This window comes from Puma concolor, chromosome C1, assembly GCF_028749965.1.
Source record: "Puma concolor isolate L17-30 chromosome C1, mPumCon1.1.hap2, whole genome shotgun sequence".
Lineage (NCBI taxonomy): Eukaryota > Metazoa > Chordata > Mammalia > Carnivora > Felidae > Puma > Puma concolor.
In genome coordinates this window covers 209,423,264-209,433,559 of record NC_141674.1, presented here as the reverse complement: position 1 = coordinate 209,433,559, position 10,296 = coordinate 209,423,264, and the positions used below count along the sequence as shown (strand labels likewise).

At 42.3% G+C, this 10,296-nt stretch overlaps 1 non-coding gene across 1 annotated transcript; it reads right to left on the bottom strand.

The window, feature by feature from the left end:
* Window positions 1–4,807: 4,807 nt before the first annotated feature.
* Window positions 4,808–4,879, bottom strand: TRNAA-AGC (transfer RNA alanine (anticodon AGC)). Its single transcript has one exon. It is a non-coding gene; the product is annotated as a tRNA-Ala (tRNA).
* Between the last annotated feature and the right edge of the window lie 5,417 nt (window positions 4,880–10,296).

Sequence of the window (10,296 nt, the reverse complement as noted above, 5' to 3'; positions counted from 1 at the left end):
GGTCGGGGCTCAAGGGCACTTTAATGAGCACCAAAAGCCAATCTCAAAAGCTCACATCCTATATGATTCCACTTCTGTAAGTATTTCAAAATGGCAAAATTACAGAAAACATTCCTGGCTGTCCAGGTTTATGGCCGTGGAGGGAGGAGCAGGTAGCAAGAGGGAAATGTCTGTGGTGTTGGAATCGTTCCTCTTCTAACTGTAGTGATGATGACATAAACCTACACATGTAACAAAATGACACTGGGGCTCCTGGGTGACTCAGTCGGTTCAGTGTCCAACTCTTGATTTCGGCGCAGGTCATGATCTCACAGTTCATGGGTTCAAGCCTGGTGTCAATCTCTGCACTGAGTGTGGAGCCTGCTTGGAATTCTCTCTCTCTCTCTCTCTCTCTCTCTCTCTCTCTCTCTCCCTCTCTCTCTTTCTCTTTCTCTGCCCCTCCCCTGCTTGTGCCCTCTCTCTCTCTCAAAATAAATCAACGTAAAAAAAAAAAAAAACCCTATACACACTGTACCAATGTCAGTTTCCTGGATTTCATATTATACTATCGTTACATAAAATGTAACCATTGGGGCCCAGTTGAGCCTCCTACTTCAGCTCAGGTCATGATCTTTCTATTAGTGGGTTCGAGCCCTGCATCCGGCTCTGTGCGGACAGCTCAGAGCCTGGATCTGCTTCGAATTCTCTGTGTCTCCCTCTCTCTCTCTCTCTCTCTCTCTCTCTCTGCCCCTCCCCTGCTCCCTCTCTGTCTCTCTCTCTCAAAAATAAATAAACATTTAAAAAAAAGTTTTTTTAATAAAATGTAACCATAAGGGAAAGTGGATGCCTGTACAAAGAATTCTCTGTATTGTCTTTGCAACTGTTCTGGCAATCTATAATAAAACCAAAATATTTTTAAAGTGCATATTTAAGTCACTCTGGATACGTGGGGAATGACTGGGATAAAGCAGGTCACTTACCTACTAATTAGAGTAGCTAACATGTCATCGATGTGTAAGGATTTGTGTTATATCTGTCCCGAACAAAGTTTCCCTTAAATCGCTGACTTAAAGTAACCGTTCTCATTTTTCAGAGCTTTTCACACAAAGTTAGCGTCCATCAGTTCGGCAAAGGCTGGTAAACCCCTGTTCAGTCAGTGCCCGGCACACAGTAGGTGCTCAACAAATATTCATTGAGCGGATGCCTGAATGTAAGATAGTAAGAATGGATGTGTAGGAACACTAGAAGACAAATCACCAGGGTAACCCACATGGGAACTACGGAAAGAAAGTTAATAATAGAAACAACTTACAATGCTAGGGAATAAGGCTGGGGCAGACTGGGGAGGCTGCTTCTCAGTGCACATACAGAAAACATGATTCTTCTCTCTAAAATCAGACAACCTGGGGCGCCTGGGTGGTGCAGTCGGTTAAGCGTCCGACTTCAGCCAGCTCACGATCTCGCGGTCCGTGAGTTCGAGCCCTGCGTCAGGCTCTGGGCTGATGGCTCGGAGCCTGGAGCCTGTTTCCGATTCTGTGTCTCCCTCTCTCTCTGCCCCTCCCCCGTTCATGCTCTGTCTCTCTCTGTCCCAAAAATAAATAAAAACGTTGAAAAAAAAATTTTAAAATCAGACAACCTAATGGAAACTATTAAGATGAACCACAGTCTTAGGGAAGTTCTAAGTTGGAGTTCCAGGTCAATCCAAAGTCACGGTTCTATATCGACAGATACGAGGATAACCAAGCTTTGAAGGTCCTTCCAATGCTGGTTTCGACACAGCTCTGGAAGTGATGATTGAAAATGGCAAAGATTGGGGCGCCTGGGTGGCTCGGTTGGTTAAGTGTTTGACTCTGGATTTTGGTTCAGGTCATGATCTCATGGTTCATGGGATCGAGCCCCCAGTCAGGCTCTGCAATGATAGGGCAGGACCTGCTTGGGATTCTCTCTCTCCCTCTCTCTCTCTGCCCTCTCCCTACTCACACTCTCTCTCTCTCAAAATAAATAAAGAAACTTAAAAAAAAGAAGAAGAAAATGGTAAAAATTATATTTATTCTTGGATGGTGGAAAAGCATCTGTTTTTCTTTGTATTTTTCCTGTATTTAACCTAAATAAACTCAGCCCTTATGTCTGCTTCCTTCTGTGGTTTAGTCTGGGGTGCCAAGGTCAACACCTGCGGGGGCCCAGGCAGGTAAGGTAAATGCATAAAGTCACATAGGAGGTGGTGAAGCTTCTAGTGAACAAAAGAGTGTGACTCACCTAAAGCCATTCAAATCCAAATATTATAAAAAGAAAGAAAAACCACACACATTGAGCCAGCCCAACAAATTTGCAAGCTCTGGGCCCAGACCAACACGGTTAAGTTCACATTAGTAAACACCCTTGCAGGTGTGTGCAGTCACTGAGGTTGAGGTCAGGCTTGTTTGTTTTCTTCTGAATCGGAATGAGAAGGCAGACTCAAGGAGGAAGTCCTCACTTTGTTACAATGAAACACAGGAGGGCTCCTCCCGAAGACGCCCACCTGTGGAATGATTTACTTTTTAAAAGAGCAGTGGCCTGAAACTTCAAGGCATCACCAATGCGATGAAATAGACTAAAACACAGCTCAAGGTTGGACCCATCCGGGAGCAAAAGGTTGCTCCAAAGCAGGCAGGATTGGCTTGTCCTTCCCACTGGAAGTTCTCCCAGTGTAGTTTGTAACATTTATATTGTTCTGGGTAAACTATGGCATTTGAGTCCTGATTTATGATTGTGTCTTCCTCTGTCCCCTCCAGATAGAATGCCTTTACAAATACTTTGCCTTTTCATATCAGAAAACCAGGGATTCTTTGGACTTGATTTTTTTTTTTTTTTTTTACCCACAGGACGAATAGAGATCAGAGTTGCCACCTTCTAGGTACTAATTCAGTAATTTATTTATTCAATGGCGTTTGTTCAGCTGTTCCTATTTACTAGCCACTAGGATAGATGCCAGATATAAAGAATGAGTAAAATATGGTACTTGCCCCCAGCAAAATCCAACAGAAAGAGATAGAACAGGTCGACACTGGCAATTGTCTATTTAGCATTCCGTCCCCTCCCCATCCCCCATTAGGCCTTCCAAACAGAGTTCTAGCTCAAGGGTAAATCCACTCTTGTCGGCGATTGGGCCGACGAAAATTCTTGCCAATGAGTCATGAGAAGAGGTAGCCCCACGCTCTTCAGAATGAGCTTCCAGAAGCATTTTATTGTCATCCAACGGTGGTGTTGTTCATGGACACGTGTGTCTGGAACTGTTGCATCCAAGTCCCTACCAGCCTGAGGATGTGGCTGAGCCACGGAGAGATAAGAAAGGAAACGAAGCCAAGGTCGATGGATTAAGGCAACAAAATATGTCGTGTATCTGGGCTTCCAGTTACAGGAGTCAATGAATTCCTTGGTCATTTAAGCCACTTTGAGTTGGGTTTCCTTGCACCTCACTTGCAAACAAGATGGTTGGAGAAGCTTTTACCAACAGCTCATCTCTGTAGATGATCCACGGTTCGTACCATTTTTTCTCAGTGATGATAGTGACATTTCACAGCTCTCGCATTAACTGTGCTTCTTCTGCGTCTCAATTGAGACACGTGAGGTTAACGGACACCTTCTTCTCTTTCTTTGCCCTTGTATTTGTAGTGTCCCTTCCCTTATTTCCAGCTAATTTATCTTGAAAGTACGGCACGAGAAATGGAAGGCAGGCATAGGAAATTTTCTCAAAATGTGATTGTTTCTGTAGGTAGGTGCTAAATTATCAACATTTTTTTTCAGTGAAAGTGTATTTACAATTAGAGCTCAGATGCATTCAGATGGCATGACTTAAAGGTAATTCAACTGAAACAAGGCCATCAAGAATGGATGCTGATGGAGTAGGCAATCGCTCAAGAGTGCTTCCATATGGTGACTATACTTATTGTGGGGAGCACCGTGCAAGGGATAGACTTGTCAAATCGCTGTGTTGTACACCTGAAACTAATATAACCTTGTATGTCAACTATACTTCAGTAAAAATAGAGAAAACAAGAGTGGTTCCAGCCCTAGGAGCCTGTGCCTCGGGTGCCTTGAGTAGCAGGCACGGCAGAAAGGTTAAACGAATGTCCTTATTACTATCCTCCATTGAGAAGAGGTGCAAGTATAAAAGGAAGACTATTTGGGAGGCTCAGTTGCAGAATAGGGATCCGTCACCTACGTGGCTAGTTCTGACTCTGAATACCTGCTCATCTTGAACTAGCTGTGGCTTGATTTTTTTTTCTTGTTTTTTAGCATTTCTATGTGATAGTATTTCTATCACAAATATGAGGGATGTCGTTCTGTGTGTAAACTATCGTAGATTCAAAATCGGGAGGGAGTGGCAATAGGGAGCATATTCCAGAACTGACTTTGACCACATTGTGTTTGATTGCTGGCTCATACAGGGATTAACTGGGGATAATAGGTCCCATCCTACCCGCCATCTGTAACCTTGCTTCCCCTTCATTCTGAGCTGCCAAATTAGTTCCTGTACTAAAAAACAGAGTAGAATGCCTGGGTCCTCAATACCACATCTACCTTCCATTTGGAATAGTGACTGCACGCGATCCCTTATTTAATGACCAAATCCTATCATTAACCATTAGGGAAGTAGAGCCAGCATATGAAATGGAACAACAAAACATCAAAATTAAAACAACAACAACAACAACAACAACAACAACAACAACAACAGCTCCCTTTGATTTCTAAAGTGTTTGATTAAAATTCATTAAGAATAAAATCTTATACTATGTGGAGTGGCTGTCACAAAGAAATATATTTCCTGAGCAGGACATAAATAGAATGGAGATGCTGGGGATCGAACCCAGGACCTCATGCATGCTAAGCATGCGCTCTACCACTGAGCTACATCCCCACCTGCCATAACACTGGCTTTCTAGACTGCTTTCATGAAATAAAACAGAAATTTGCTCCCTTAAAAGAAAACTACTGGTTATAGTAATAGCCGGAAGGTTTTCTTTTCTGGGGGGAAGGGGGCAGGGGGGAGGGGGGAGCAGATAATGCAGAGGGTGTATATGGGGAGGTCCTAGGAGTTAGAAATGAAAATATTTACTTTTATTTCTGTGCTTTTGTGTACTTGAGTATTTTACCATGCAGACATTACCTACTTAAAGCAAATAAAGATGTAAAATAAAATAAAAGAGAAAAAAACCAGAATGAAATCCTGTGATGTTTATAATTTTCCTTTGAAAAGAAAATACTTCATAATAACTTGTAATGCATGTAAAACTATTAAAGTCGCACTCATTCTTTATAGCTTACGTTGCTAAATAAAGCAAACGATGACAATTCTATTTTGAATATTATTATTTTTTTCTTTTTCTTTTTTGTATTACTAAATCTAAGAAGGAATTGCCATTTTCAGAGTACCGTTGCTGGTTCCTCAAGTTCCTGTGGATGGGACACAGCATCTGTTGAGTGTTTTAACGTGCGCTTTCGAGGCTCCCACAGTATTCACAGATTAAACATCCAGAAAAACATTAAGTATTTCTCACCATGAGAATACCACCTTATATTTCTACGACCCTTTTTGTGTGTTTATAACACTTCTTTCATGCATGATCACATTTTATTTTTCATTTGTCTGTGAGCAAGATTTCATTATACTGATATTAAAAGGCATCAAAAGCGAATGCACAAAGAGCGTGAAAATTCACAATTTATTAGTAAACCAAAAAGTGGAACTTGAACGTGAATTTTCTGACTGCCAATTAGTGCCTTTAAAAATAATGTTCTCATGGGGCACCTGGGTGGCTCAGTCAGTTGAGCGTCCGACTTTAGCTTGGGTCATGATTTCACAGCTTGTGGGTTCGAGCCCCACATCGGGCTCTGTGCTGACAGCTTGGATCCTGGAGTCTGCTTCATATTCTGTGTCTCATTCTCTCTCTACCCCTCCCCTGCTCGTGCTCTGTCTCTCTCTCTCAAAAATAAATAAAAATTACAAAAATAAAATAATAAAAGTGTTCTCGTAAACACAGCGGCCATCTTGAGGAATATCATGGACAAAATGCCCTCTTTGAGGGATTCTTCTAAGATGTATTAGAATGGTAGAGGCCGCCATTATTTAGACTGTGATGAGACTATGATTTCAATTTTAATATAATAATCACAAAAAGTTTAAGGACAACACCCGCATGACTTTTCTGTGCCCCACATAGCTTAGCCTAGTGCTTTAAATATAATAGGGTCTCAAATATCCCATGTCTTCTACCTACATAAACAGGACTCAATAGAGGGCACCTGCTAGGGCAACTTCTATCTTCCCCAGAGGCTCCCAAACACATCAGCGGGGTCAACGGAAAGCATGTTGCCTGGATCACCTCCAACAGGGTCCAAAGAAAGCCCCAGATACCCACCTTCATCCAGCCCCTGACATTTAAAGCCTCAACACCACTGTCTTGAAGCCCCCAAGACGTATCTCATTATGTCCCACATCCTTGTGCCTGTCAATCACCCTGAAAAGGCCCAGACTTTCAGGCCATCTGGAATCTTCCTCACTCTACCCCCAAGGCTCTGCTCAGCCCCTATTTGACGCCATCTTCACTTCCGCCTCAACTCTCTGAACCATTCCCGCACTGCCCTCTGCGACGCACAGTTCATCCTTTGTATAATCCCTACACCACAAGCCTCTCCAGATGGTTCCATCTTTTTCTCACCAGAACTGTAACCCAGGGAGTGCTGTGTCCCCTGCGGCTTCTCACCCAATGGACCTCCCATCTCCCGTAGTGCGGGCATCACCTGGATGTCTAACAGGTGTCCCAGGTTGGGGTGCTAAACAACTCGTGACCCTCCTCTGCAGAACTCTCCTCCAGAGTCCCCTATTTCATTGACGGCAACTCTACCTTTCCAGTCCTTGGGGTCAAAGACCTTGCAGCCGTCCTGATTCCCTTTTCTGTCACTGTTGGCTCTTCTTTCAAAATATATCCAGAATCCAACCTCTTCTCATCTAGATTTCTGCCATAGCATCTTTAAAAGTCTCTCTGCTTCCACCTGGGTCTATTCTACCTTCCTGGAGTCTCTTTTCAACCTAGCTTCCAGAGCAGTCTTTCCAGTCAGATCATGCCATCACTCTGCAGGAAACCTACTAAAGACGCCCTGTTTGGACCGGAGTAGCACAAACCAAAGTCCTTACAATGATCTGCTAGACCCTACGGGACCTGCCCTTTGGCCCATCAGATCTCCTCTCCCTGAGTGACTCTGTTATACAGACTTCATGCGCAAATGTTCCCAGGAGGAACAAGTAGGCACTACGTGTCTTAGTGCATTTGAATCGTTTCCTCTGCTTAAAATGTTCTACTTCCAGATGCTCCCGCAACCCCACACCAGCACTCTTGACCCCTGCTCCCTGCTCTTATACCCTTTCCTACTTCTTACCCTTTCTAACATCTATATCATTTTTTTATGGATCACATTTTTGTCCCAAACCTTCCGTGCAAATGTAAAGGTGGGGGCTGGAATCTTTACTTCTTTTGTTCACTGAGGTGTCCCAAGCGCCTGCGTAGGGCATAGGACCGACTCTGCGGATCATCTGGCACGAACCTGCTTCACCACAAACCCCCCATCTCAGTTGACGGCAACTCCATCCTTCCAGTGGCCCTGGTCAGAAACACTGGAAGCATCCTTGACCCTTTCATCTGTGACACCCACATCCAATCAGTCAGGAAGTCTTTTTGACTCCACCCTCAAATTAATTGCTCAATAGTTTCGTGTCGAAAGAAGACTGATTGATCCTTATGAAACTGGCTAATAACATGACCCAGTCCCACTCAAAGACCATGAACTAGTCCCAATATATCTAAACCTTTCACATACCCCATGCATTGCTGCCCCACCAATTACATGCATATGGGTGGGTAGTCGTTCTAAGTATTAATTTTGATTCTACTTTTATCTGGCTTGGTTTCAATTCTGTATACACTCATTAACTGCCTAAGTGCTGGGGATATGTGCAAGATGCTTTACAAATCGGATACATCCAGTTCAGTTTTTCCAGCTCTGAGGGCTCAGTGCTCATTGACTGTAATGGCAGATAGCAATTTTACAAACCGCAGTCAAGGCAGAACTCGGAGTCCTTGAGATCCTACGGAAAAGTCAATCCAATTCAACAAATCTTTATTGCGTGGCCATGCTAGGAATTCCGCTGGATGTTGAAGAGAACAAAATACACAACTCTCAAGACGCCCATTGCCTGATACAGAACGCAGTCATTTAAACCAATCGTGCCACTGGAATGTGATAAAGGGAACATGAGTATTGACACAGGTAAGAGTGATTAACCCCAGCAAGCCGGAGAAAGGCAAGGGCAAGTCAGAGTTCATCAGGAATACCATTGGGGGGAAAGACAACCCAAGCAAAAAAAAAAAAAAAAACTGAACGAGACTCCTGTTTGCTGTTAAGCTCCTGTTCTTTCTTCTTAGTGATGCGGCTTTTGGCCATAAGAGGGCAGATGGGGAAGGGGGACCCAACTCATAGACCGGAACATATGAATTGGGTGAAAAATTTGAAGTAAACTGTTTCCAAAGTCCCTAGCAAAACTTCTATATACAATGACTCAAATGATCAAAAAGGACTACATTAATTTAGTCAAGTTTCGACTTATAGAACGCTTTTGGCAAGGTTCGCATGAATAATACTATTTAATGTGTCTGATGCCAAATCTGAAATATTAATAGACTGTGTTAAGATTTAAATCTAGTCATAAACATGTCTCCAAGAGGAGACGTGTGACAATTAGCAGAAAAAAAGAACCTGGAGCTGTTCCTTTCTGCAAACCATTAGAACTGTGAACAGCTACAATCTGTCTTTGGATTTTCCTTGAAAGTAAAAATCATCAAATAACAAAGAACAAAACCGCCTGCACCTATACAACAGCCTGGGTATAATTTTGTTCTAATTCTCTTGTAAGCAACGTTGACCACTTGTCAGGGAAACATTTTCTTCTGGAATCTGTAAATTAGTCTCGACATTGCTTTTCTGACAGGCACGGGTAAACACGTTCTCATCTTCACCAGACTAAAAATAGACAACAAATTTCATCTTTCTTCAGGAATAGTGTGCTTCTTTTTACATCCTTTCAGCGATTCTTAAAAATAGAACTGGATTTGAATGCTGACTCCAGCATGTACGAGGCAATTATAACCGAGATCCTCTGTTCCGCTACCTATGAAATGGAAACGGCAAAACTTGCCTTATCTCACAAAGTGTTCGAATCAGATCCGAAAACACAGCATAAATTCGAAAATGTCATACACAGACAAAAACTTGCATGTGAACGTTCACAGCAGCGTTATTCATAATAGGCAAAAAGCAAAAATAACTAGCTGAGAGCCCCATCAGCTGATGAATGGAGAAACAAAAAAATAGCACAGCCGTATGATGGAATATTATTCGGCCATAAAAAAGGAATGAAATGCTGATACATGTGACAACATGGATGAACCTTCAGAACTTCATAGTAAGTGGCAGAAGCCAGACACAAAAAGCCACATGATATGACTCCACATATATGAAATGCCCAGAGTAGGTGAATCCACAAAGAAAGTGGATTAGTGGTTGCAAGGTGGGGCGAGAAGGGGGAAGGGAGGACTAGGGAATCACTGCTAAAGGGGACAGGGCTGATGACAATGTTCTAAAATTAAGATCATGGTGATGGCTGATTGACTCTATGAATATACTAGAAGCCACTGACTTGTAAACTGTAAAGGGGTCAATTTACAGTACATGAATTATATTTCAATTCAATTATTCAGTTGAATTGAATTGAATTATTCAATTGAATAGAATTGAATCATTCAATTGAATCATTCAATTCAATTATACATTTTATAAATTGTACACTAAAAATACAATATACAAATATTTCATTATTATTGTCATTATTTGCGAGTCTCTTTATTTCCGGATTAGGGGTTTTTCCCTATACTACAGTACTGCTGTACTCAAAATCTTTCTCTAAAATTCCTCCAGCTGCGCTAGCAGGCTTCTGGACAATAATTCAGAAAGCAATTGATAATGAAAAGGAAGCAGGTGTGGAAGGTCACCTGGCTGGCTCAGTCGGAAGAATGTGGGACCCTTGATCTCAGGATCGCAGGTTCGAGCCCCACACTGGGTGCAGAGATTACTAGAAATAAATAAGCTTAAAAAATATTTTTAAAATAAATAAATAATTTAAAATGCAGATGTGGAGAAAAAGGGTTGGCCTTCATAAGCATAACCACATATACCAAGAACTCCTTCTTCCTCTATAAGCTGAACATCATGAAGAAAAGAGGT